This window comes from Megascapheus bottae, chromosome 5, assembly GCF_031878675.1.
Source record: "Megascapheus bottae isolate mThoBot1 chromosome 5, mThoBot2.hap1, whole genome shotgun sequence".
Classification (NCBI taxonomy): domain Eukaryota; kingdom Metazoa; phylum Chordata; class Mammalia; order Rodentia; family Geomyidae; genus Megascapheus; species Megascapheus bottae.
Genome location: NC_143513.1, coordinates 48,838,268 through 48,850,348, shown reverse-complemented (window position 1 = coordinate 48,850,348; position 12,081 = coordinate 48,838,268).

Below are 12,081 nucleotides of genomic sequence, written 5' to 3'. Positions count from 1 at the left end.
TCCCTTTCTCCCAGTTTTCCCCCTTTTCTCCAACCCCCTGTTTGGTAGTTTTATTAGAGATAAGAGTCTCACAGACTTTCCTGTGCTCTGGCTGACTTTGAACCCTGACCCTCAGATCATAGCTACCCAGGAGGCTGAATAGTAACAAAACAGTAGTTGGTGCCAAGCTTCTATTTTATCTTTTATAATGAAAATCTTGGATTGACTAAATTAGAAGTCAGAGAAGGCCCAATGTCTTTGTTAACACCTGGCCCTAAGGGCATCCATTTATTTCTTGAGAAGACAGATAAATCCATACATGTGTGGGGGTATGTTGTTCCTTTCCATCTTCACTGTCTGTACACATGCTAAAATATACAGAAGTTCTTTGCAAACTATAAAATTGGAGGAAATAAATTATTTTCAGAAAATAAATGATACCAGTAAAAGCTTCCAAGATGGCAAGGCATTCAATCAAATCCCAACTCAGGTTCTTTGGAGAAGTATTCTTATTGCATGACAATTCATGAAAGGGCAAACCGTCTTGGGTCTGTGACAAAGATGAAGGACTTGTCTTGTCAGCATAGAAAGAAACAGATTTCTCCAGTTGCTCATGGATTGAATTTGTCTTCTCTGGGCATCTGGCCAGCCTGTGCACGTTTTCATCAGCAGGTGCTTTATCTGAATTCCTCATTATCTTAGATATATAATGCTGAGAGGAAAGGCAGTTATAGGAGAACTAGAAACATTAATATAAAAGACGGTTAAAATCTTGTTTAAGAGAACTTCCTTAGGGAGGAAATATAAGACTCCTTTTGTAACCTGAAGAGAAAGGTGGTTCAACTGAGGGTAAAAATGAAGAGAAATAGACATTCCAGCCTTGTTTGGATAAAATTTATATTATTTAATATTTCTATAGCCTTTTGTAGTTTTCCAAAGACCTTTACAAATGCATTTTCCCCCTATGTAACAAGCCCCTGTGATCAAAGCAGTTAGCATTCATCTTTCCATTTTGTAGATGAGAGTAAAGAGTTCCAGAGAAGTGAAGTCATTTCCAGGGTGAATCAAAGGTAGAATGATGTTTGGAGCCTTTGACACAGCGTTCTTGGCATAATTACGCTGCAGCATGTTATTTCTTGTCTTAACTAAATCTCTACAAATTGGTTAGAAGAATTCTTAATCTAAGAAGCCAAGAGTAGAATTATAAACAGAGACTCCTCAGCGGTGAAGTTTTTGTAAATGGAGGTTTTATGAAAGCTGAGATTCCTTGAGGCTGTGGTGAAGACCTCTGTTGCTCATCAGCTCAGAGAAGGAAGTCCTAGACTTTGAGGGGATATTCCTCTAGGTTCTCTGGGGATTATGACTGCATCTCTTTATGGAAGAACTCAGAATGTGTTGCTTAGGATTGGCAGCCGAGAAAGTGGATCAGCTCAGTCATTGAGATTTTTATTTTGTCCACTTCTCAATTAGCTAGTCAGTCTTCATGTATTTGGATTCTCTTTTTTGGAGGAGAACCTGGCTGGTCTTCAGTTTCTAACATTCAAGTTATCTATTTCATTGCAACGTGAATCTATTTCAATATTGATATAAGACTGCTGACTAGTGCATTGCCAAATACCCAATAGGCACCTCAATAAATATTTATTAATGTTAATGATAAGAATGATCTTTTTCAATATTTATGTTTGAAATAAGTACTCTACCAATACTACAACAGAAGAAATTTAGAGGGTAATTACATTTTGTAGTTATATCTAGTTGTTTGCTAGAATTCAAACTTTTGTTAGAAATATAATTACATTTTTTAAATCTAAAGTTTTCTTTTTAGCAGTAGTTCTATTTAATAGATGGGGAGTCTCAAAAGGAAAGAATAAGTGATTTGCCAAAAGTTTCATAATGGATTGAAGTTAGAGTAAGAAACAAAAGTTAAGGTTTATGGTTCCAATTTTTACTAAAATAATCTGACTCTTAGAACTAAACCAGTGCCTAAAATTTAATTTTGAGAACTTAAAGTGTCTTTTGACTCAGCTGGAGGTCTGGAAAGAAAGAGATTGTTTTATTCTCACTGAAATTAATCTGTGACTGTTAATTTTGTGTGGCTCTGTTATATTATCTATTTAATTACAGTTATTTAAAATGAGTTAAATAATCCAGAAATTGATCCAATATTTTGTTTCTTTAAATATATAGTTCCATATTTTTAAAAATACAGCAGTAGTTGTTACTACTTTTCTTAAATAATGTAGAAGATAGCTTTACTAGTTATTTTAGAAATAAATTCTTTAGTTATATGTCACCTTTTTTTTTTTTGGCCAGTCCTGGGCTTGAGCTCAGGGCTTGAGCACTGTTCTTGGACTTTCTTAAGGCTAGAGCTCTACCACTTGAGCCTCAGCACCACTTCTGGCTTTTTTTTCCTATGTATGTGGTACGAGGGAACTGACCCCGGGTCTTTGTGCATGCTAGGCAAGCACTCTACCACTAGGCCAAACTCCCAGCCCTATGCTACCTATTTTTATAACTTCATGGATGATTTAAAATGGCAACTGCTGCTGGGAGTTTGGCCTAGTGGTAGAGTGCTTGACTAGCATGCATGAAGACCCTGGTTCAATTCCTTGGTACCATATACCAAAAAGCTGGAAATGGTGTTATGGTTCAAGTGATAGAGCTCTAGCCTTGAGAAAGTCCAAGGACAGCGCTCAGGCCCTGAGTTCAAGGCCCAGAACTGGCAAAAAAAAAAAGAAAAAAAGAAAAGGAAAAGAAAATGGCAACAGGATATATGTTTAAAAAATGGGAAGAGATGCCTTTTACTTGTTAAAATTTTGACATGTAAAGTATCTAGCAAATATGAAATATTTTTGTCATTGGTTATAAACAGGATTTATCAAAAGGTGATCTGCAATTTACCTGATTGAGAGACACCTGGGATATTTATTAAAATCAGGAGTCAGGGTCTCATCTCAAACATGCTGAACAAGAGATTTGTAACACTGGAATAAGAAATCTGTATTTTAGGGGGCCGGGAGTTTGGCCTAGTGGTTAAAGTGCTTGCCTAGCATGCACGAAGACCCGGGTTCGATTCCTTGGTACCACATACATAGAAAAAAGCTGCAAGTGGTGCTGAGGCTCAAGTGGTAGATCTCTAGCCTTGAGAAAGTCCAAGGACAGTGCTCAAGTCCTGAGCTCAAGCCCAGGACTGGAAAAAAAAAAAAAGAAAAAAAAGAAATCTGTATTTTAAAAATAAGTTCTTGGCTAACTCCAACGTGAGAAGATGAGGAATTGGGAACAGAGATGAGGGAACAAAGATACAAAGGGCTTAGTGCTGTGGCATTTGGATCTGGTCTAGAGGTGATAGGAATTCAAGATAAGCAATGACATAAATTTACTAGATTCATCTGTTACTTTTGTTAAATATTTGAGAGTTAATCCTACAGTCAAAAAGATAGATGAGTTTAAATGCCCCTATGATTTTATTCTTTTTTTTTTTGCCAGTCCTGGGTCTTGAGCTCAGGGCCTGAGCACTGTCGTTGGGATTTCTCAAAGGTAGAGCTCTACCACTTGAGCGACAGCACCACTTCTGACCTTTTCTGTATATGTGGTGTCAAGGAATTGAACCTGGGTCTTGGTGCCTGTTAGGCAAGCACTCTACCACTAGGCTAAACTCCTGGCTCCTGTATTCTTATGTAAGATTATTTTGAAGGGTATTAGATATATTTAATCTATTCCTCATGACTCTGGAACTTATTAGTTTGTGTGTGTGTGTGTGTGTGTGTGTGTGTGTGTGTGTGTGTGTGTGTACATATGAATGTGCAAGAATGACAATCCATGTAAAGAGTCCTTATTTTCCTGTTATGGTTCATATGAAAACTAAAATACAAAAAATATCCAGAACAAATGGATACTATTGTTAATATACATTTGCAATGATAAAGCTATGGATAGCTGTAAATGGTGTCATTATGCAAATGAAATGATAAGTATTCCCAATAAGACTTTTTCAAAACTAGTATGCTTCTGTAAAGTTTGTTTGGGTAGCAGTTTACATTGGTGTGAGTGTATTTACAATTTTATTACTTGACTTCTCTATAAATATAAAACATGCTAGTTAAGTTGTCCTGTTGGAATAAACAATCTTAAATATGGCTTGACACAATAAAGAATGTTTTCTGATTTATATCACAGCCAGCGCAGGTTGTGAGGAGAATGTGGCAACTTATTTCCATGCAGGCATCTAGTATTTTTCAATGAATCTTTCTTTCTGCTATCCTCCAACGCCTTAAAATATAGCCTGCATCCAGCCTTCAAACAACGAGGGAAATGAGTAGAGTAGAGAGGTTACATCTGCTCCTAATCACTTTACTGGAGGTGACACAAATCACCTTTCCCTCACATTCCACTCATGAGAATCAGCTCAGATCCCACTAAACTGTAAAGCATCTGGAAGCTGGGTCCCAGACTTCATCAAGAAAGACCAGCAGAGCAATCGTCTGTCACAGTAGATTATTCTTCAAGAGCAAAGATAAGTTATAGGAAGCAGGAATTTTTCAAATGACATACAGTTGATATTTCCGAACTTATGTAGGTACAGCTGCATCTCAGTCTGTCAGACTTTTATTTTTTTGTGTGCACTGCAATCAGGAATATAATTTACAGGATGACTAAATAGTGATACATACATACAACCCCAAATTTTCACACCTGTAGTTAAGGAAATTCTATGTGCTTCTCTCTGGTATTTTCTAGACTTTCCTCTGCATTCTTCTGCTATTTGAATCTTCCTCATCTCTTTTTTTCTTTTCTTCATAGTTTAAATGTACAGGATGAAGTACACACAAATAACAGTATAAATATATCCCCTGAAATATTTGGGACATTTTATACTATACTAAAATATTATTTTTGAGTGTCTTATATTTATCTGGCAATCCTACCTAGACCAGGCAAAATTCGGTGGAGGAGAGATTCTTCTTTTAAAATTGTATTTTATTCTCAGGGTAATGAGTATATAACTTCTTGAACATTGATACCCCTTCTCATATTTTTCTTCCACTTTCCCTCCCTTCTCCTCCCAATTATCTTGTTTCCCCCCTTCCCTTCCCTGTTTCAAATAAACAAGTAAACATACATACAGTATACTAGGCAACAAAATCAGATATTAGTAACAACATGAGATAAACCATAAAGGGGGAATAAAAAGAGAAAGAAATAACTGCAAATAGTACATTAAGAATGACAATCACAAAGATAAACCTCTTGTTTCTTTTTTTTTCTGAATATATATCTATACATACTTTTTTTTGGCCAGTCGTGGGCTTGAACTCAGGTCCTGAGCACTGTCCTTGGATTTTTCTCAGGTTAGAGCTCTACCACTTGAGCCTCAGCACCATTTCTGGCTTTTTTCTATGTATGTGGTACCGAGGAATTGAACCCTGATCTTCGTGCATGCTAGGCATGCACTCTACCACTAGGCCAAACTCTCTGCCCCTATATATACTTTTTATTATCATTAAGTAGTTTTACAAAAGAGTTTCAATTCCTTTTGTGGGTACAATATATCTTGATCAATGAATATATTTGACCCTAGCATGCACTCTGATCTTTTAGCTCAGAAGTATAGATGAGATTCAAGTTACAATCATGGTAACAACATCAGCACTAACAGAGAGCCAAAAGTAGTCCTAAAGGAGGTTTTCTTTGACAGTTCTTTCATAGCCCTATACTTTGTAAACCTCTTGTTTCTATATCCTAGAGTTCATTTTGTTTAGTCTCATCTTATATGGCCATATGTACATGGTTTTTTAGCTATTTTGATCCTCTGCTAGGAGAATCCTAGATATATACTAATGATTAAAAATGAGGGAAATCATGAAGGCTATGTTCCTTTGGGTCTGGCTTACTTCACTTGATATGACTTTTTCCAAGTCCTTCCATTTCCTTATTATTTTTTCATATATTTTTATTGTAATTATTAGAAGGGTTACATTATATTCACCAGATAGAAGGTGCATTATTTCACAAACCCTTTCTCATGTCTTGGTCCCTATTTCCCTCCCCCCACCCCCATCCCTCATCTTGTTTCCCCCCTCCTTCCCTCCATTTCCTTATGAATGGGGTGATGTCATTCTTTCTGATGGCAGCATAGAATTCCATTTTGTATAAGTGCAACATCTACTGAGGGGCATCTGGATTGGTTCCATAGCTTAGCTATGGTAAATAATGCCGTAATGAACATTTTGCTAGTGGATTTTGTATAGTCTTGTTTCTGGACATTTGGGGAGGAGAGGTTCTTTTTAGCTGTTATTTATTTCTCTTGGTTGCTGATAATGAGGAAATCAAATGGGCAATACATGTTAGCTTCAAAGATCAGAGACTTTGGACTAGTTTTGTAGTGAGGCAGGTTGAAAAAAAAATTGTATTCAAGGTCAATGGGAGGTAGCAGAAAAATAGATACTAAGGGCTGGATTAGTAGTGACCTGAGAGAGAAGGGACTAGTAGAGAAATAGGTGTATTATTATTCCTCCTCCTCCTCCTCTTCTTCTTCCTCCTCCTCCTCCTCTTTCTCTTCTTCCTTCCTTCCCTCCTTCCCTCTCTTCCCTACTATATAAACTTAATTAGCAATCGTAAGTTTACTGGGAGGGCCTTAATTTTACATGTTGATTTATGATAAATGAAAGTTTTCAAAGTTTAAGCTACATATGTGCAAATTACTTTTGGAACCCAGTCCCTTCCCAAGTTGGATCCATGACTAATAAAGTATTATCTAGTGGCCAGTAAAGTTTCTGTTAACTAAACAAAATCATTAGAATGCTAGAAAATTTGATTTTTGCTTTTCTAGCTCAAGGTATAAGCTCTAGGATGCACCAGAAATCATCTCATTCCTCAAGTTAGGAGTCTAGGTGGTTCTGATTTTCCCATATTTGGAGCGATCAACAAAGATAGGAAGGTTTGGATCATAAAGTTTGTTGGGCTATGTAGTCCTTGAAATTGTTACTCAGAGCTGATGGAGTATTTGATATTATCCATTTGTTATTAATCATTTAGTTAGACATCAAACCAACATTTATTTATTCAGTACCAACTAGGATTAAGACATTCCGTGCTTGGTAATAAAAGATTAAACAGACCAGATTTTCTCTCCTTTCAAGGGCTTTTTCTTTAATAGTGAATATGCACATCCATAGTTTTAGTGAAACTGGTTTTGTGAGATTTATAAAGATGATTCAGCATTGGTTCCAGCTTTAAGGAACTCAGAACCATTAGAGAAAAATAGGAAACTCCCAGTTTGAGCACATAATGTCTTGGGGAAGATAAGATGTGCTCAGAAAGTAGAATAATGGAAGATGAAAGTGGATTACCTGGCTCTTTGCACAAAGTCTGACGAGAGGGCAGAAAGCTGCTTCTTTCAACTCAGTACTCTGCTTCGTGCCACACAAAGTTGCTTATTCTGTAGTCAACAGCAAAATTAGTTGCTTTTCTCATTCATGTTTATCAATGCCAACAATAGCTTTCCAATAAATGAGATGGCTCTGTCAGGTATTTTCTTAAACTTTTGTACAGATTTAACAGTTTATGTGGCTAATAAATCCAAATAAGAAATCATACTGGCTATTTATTGGTTAATTTGATGATGAAAAAAGTGCCACTGCAGGTTGAATAACAAAGGAAAGCTTGTATTTGAATTTAGCTATGATGAATTAATGGTAATTCCCCCAAGACCTTACTCATATAACAGCTTGAAATTTTGTGGTATTTTCCAGACTTGCCTTTTCCCCATTTTCTTCCTTCAGGGTCATGAATAATTAATTTTACTGACTTAATATCAAAATGATATTTTTACTGTCTTTTCAAACATTCAGAGGCAGATTTGATTTTACTGGTTCAAAGTTGTAAAAAAAGTTTTTAGAGCTTTTCAGGGTTGTTGTTCTGAGTACTAAGAAGGAATAAGAAACTTAAAATGATTTACAATCCTCATAATATATATGACATTCATATTCCCTAATAAAATCTGCTACAGAAAAATGATTTTACTTTTATTTAACTTCAAAAAATCTCCTCAACCATTTCTCAATTAAAAATTTGAACTCAACACCCTAGTTATACTATATTAATGATATTTATCTATATGATTTCATGCTATCTTGAAAAATAGTGTAAGAAAGTATTTGGGTGATTTATGATACAATTAATTCTGATTACTTTATATTTACAATAGCAAAATACCATATATAATATTTGAATTGTCTAAAAATGGCACTAACTTGAGGAACATAGGAACATTTGTGTTTACTTTTACATAATGAGGTTAGTAATATTGGTCTATATAGATGGGACTTACAAAAGTTATGAAAAAGTCATGGCTTTAATATATTTTATTGTGATTCCTATAATTTTCTTTGCTTTTTCTTTTTGTGCTAGTCTACATGCCAGTTTGAACTCAGGACCTCATACTTGTTTGGCTTTTATTGTATCACTGGTGCTATAGCACTTAAGCCATGCCACCATGCCAGTCAATATTCTAAAAGGAGGAACATGAGTCATGATCTAGAAACCATTCCTTGTGAGTTATGTGCTAGTATGGACTAAAGAAGCTCCCTTTTTCTTGATGAAAGACAGATATCATTCTAGGAATAGCCTTGGTCAAAGCTGCTCTACTGTGACAGAACAAGGTATTTTTGTGGGTTTTTTTTTTTTTTTGGTAGTACTGATATTCGAACTCAGGCCTTTGAGCTTGCTAGGCAAGTGTTCTATTATTTGAACTAAGTCACGAGCCATTTTTTGCTTATTTTTCAGATAGCAGCTACTGCTTTCTGCCCAAGGTCAGTCTTGGACCTCAATCCTTCTATTTATGCTCTCTTATAGCTGGTATTATGGACTTGAATCATCACACTTAGCATACTTGAGATAAGGTCTCCCTAACTTTCTGCCTGTACTATCCTTTTACCATGAGCCAAACAATCTCTGCCTACTGGGATTAAAAGTGCGATCCACTTCATTTGGCTATTTTTGATTTTTAAAAATCAACTTTTTGACAGTCAACTACAAATTAGAATGTATTATTATTATTATTATTATTATTATTATTTTATTGTCAGTTGTGAGGCTTGGACTGTGGGCCTGGGCGCTGTCCCTGAGCTCTTCAGCTGAAGGCTATGGCCCTACCCCTTGAGTCACAGTGCCACTTCCGGTTTTCTAGTGGTTAATTGTAGATAAGAGTCTCTCCATCTTTAGTGCCTGGGCTGGCTTTGAACCTTCTGGTTTTCTAGAGGTTAATTATAGATAAAAGTCTCTCCATCTTTAGTGCCTAGGCTGGCTTTGAACCGGGATCCTTTTATTTCAGTCTCCTGAGTAGCTAGGATTACAGATATGAGCCACCACACCTGGCAGAATTTATGTATTTGTAAAGGAGTCACCTTTACAAAACTAGTTTCACTAGTTTCTATCAAAGGATAAGCCCTTGAAAGGATAGAAAATTGTTATAGATGTTTACAGAGAAAACTGACAAATATGTAAGACTTTGACCCACCTACTTTAATAGAAGGATTTATTCATTTACTTGCTTCTTCAAAATATATTTCTTCAATACCTGCATGTATCAAACATTTGTTCTAGGGGTGATGCATTTTTAGAGGCATGTCAATATAATCAAGAGACACACTATTCTAGATAGAAGAAACAAGTGTCAAGGCCTGGAAGTAAAAGAGTATTTGATTGTTTTGTAGCTTATGGTGTTTAATTAATGATTTTGCATATATTTTAAATCAACCACTTTAACAATACTCATATCCCTTGCTCAGAATTGTTCAAAAGTGTTTGGTGATTTTCACTGAAACACAAATAGCCCAGTAAGCAGGAGTAGTAAGGAGAAGAAAGTCCAGGAGATGAGATTTGTAGCAGGCCGGGCCATGTAGGTCATTGTAAGGACTAGGGCGCTTACTAGGAGAGAGAATGTGAGCCACTGCAGACTTTTAAGCAGAGAAACACTACTTGACCTATATTTTAAGATAATTGTAGTGCCTTTTTCATTGAAATAGGAACCAAAGTCATCAGCTAAGAGTGAGTGCTGGTAGATTGAAGAAAGGTTAGGATGCAGTTGGTTAGGAGAGTGAAACATACTGACTTAATTAAAAATATATTATTATTAACAGGTAGCACAGAGGGTCCATGGGGGTGGGAGTTAGTAGTCATGGGTTTAAAGTGAGATCAATCAGTTACACAGAGATGGCTGAGTAGGAGTTAGCTAGAGTTAAAGTTTTGACAAGTGACTAACAGGGTGGGGCAAAGGGCTTGAGGGTCATACAAGAAAGCCATTCTGGAATTTAGTTGTGTTAAGAAGGAAGTACAAGGAGTGTCAGCCAGAAGCCGAGTAGAATGGGTGGACTGAAGGTGTGATTCAGGATTGTTGTACATGTGGCAAAGTGAGCGATCAGGGAAAGCCCTTGAAATTGAGATGGTAGTACAGAATCTGGTTTCACTTAGGGCATGGGGAGGAAATTCTGTTTCTGAAATGAAATACAAAAAATGACAATGTGAAATGTTAATCATAATAGAACCCTTTTGAATCATACCATTTTGTTGGATATTGTTTTCTTCTCTCTGCTTTTAGAACATGTATAAAAAATATCCACATTGGCTGATTGGGAAGTTCAGGCAGATATCGCTAAGAGAAAAACATTATGCCATAACAAAATCCAACTTTGCAAGATTATTTTAACTTAGCTAAAACAAAAGCAAACAAAAACTAAAAATAGTAGAAACAAAAAACTAAACAGAATTGAGATAGGAAGGGCAACTCTCCAATGTTTAGTTAGAAATATTTAATTAACAAATGAAAATGACATTGAGACTTTCCATTTTGCCAGGCACTGGCTCTGTAGGGTAAGTGCTTATAAATGGAAGCTCAGTAATGGTTGCCATGAAACCAAGACACAAGGTTATCTAGTAAATCTTTACTGTGGGAACATTCATCTCATTTACAAAACCACAATTTCTCTGTTGCCTTTAAAAAGAGACTTTTAGATTCTAAGGACATAAAACTTGAAAGAAATATGGAATGAAATGTCAACATTTGGAATTTCATAACATGTAAGTAGTACTTGGACTGCTTGAATCAAAATTGCATCAGGGTCCCTGGAATAAAGATTAGAAGCACCTGCTGTTTTCTTATTGTTTTTCCATATATAAGCACTCCTAGGTATATATAATGTAGGATTTCAGTCTGTTGAAATTTAAATATCAATGTACTCAAAGTACATTAGTATTACTCAGTATGCCAATTATTCTATATAACTTTGCTACTTCATCGTGTACACCTGGAATATTCACTATACATTTTTTTTTTAGTAAAGCACACTGATTGTCTTTTAAATGCCAAGCACAAAAACAGGGATTTCCATGTAGGTCAGTCTGGCCTAGAACTTGTGATGTTTCTGTCTCATTCCTGTCTCAGCCTCTCAAGTTCTTGAATTATAGGTCTTGGCAAGATACAAGAGAGAAATGGAACAGTGGTTTTGAAATCAGTAGGATCAACAAAACTTACTGTTGTGATTTTGAAAAGAGACACATTTTTGGTGAGTGTAATGTTTTATAGCCTCACTGTTTTGTTTAACTTTCAATTCAAGCTAGAGCTAAAACAGAGGAAGGCAGTTAAATTACAAAGGCAGAGAAGTTATGTGACATTTGGCTTAATAAGTCAGAGGAGTGTCCTACTGGGTGCTAGAATCTGATTCTGTGGCTCTCATTGGAAAAGAAAACTGGAGGATGGGGGAGTCATGAAAGTATATATGGTGGAACAGAAGCTGTTAGGTCAGGGAACAGAATCATAGCAAGTTGGAACAGAAGTGCTTTAGTAGGATTTTGTTAGTGTGACAAAGACAACAAACAGAAAGGGTTTTCTGTTTTGTGGAGGTTTTAGCCCCTGGTTGCTTGGCCCCATTGCTGTGGAACCATAGTGAGAGGCAGCACATCATAGTGGTGGAAGTGTGTGCCACAGATGGTACATACATGCTGAGGCTGATGGTTTCATGCTAGTTGGGAAGCAGAGAAAGCAAAGACTAGGTCTGCCACAAAGGCTTTCCTCTTTCTTCCAGTTTTGATCATGATTCGTGC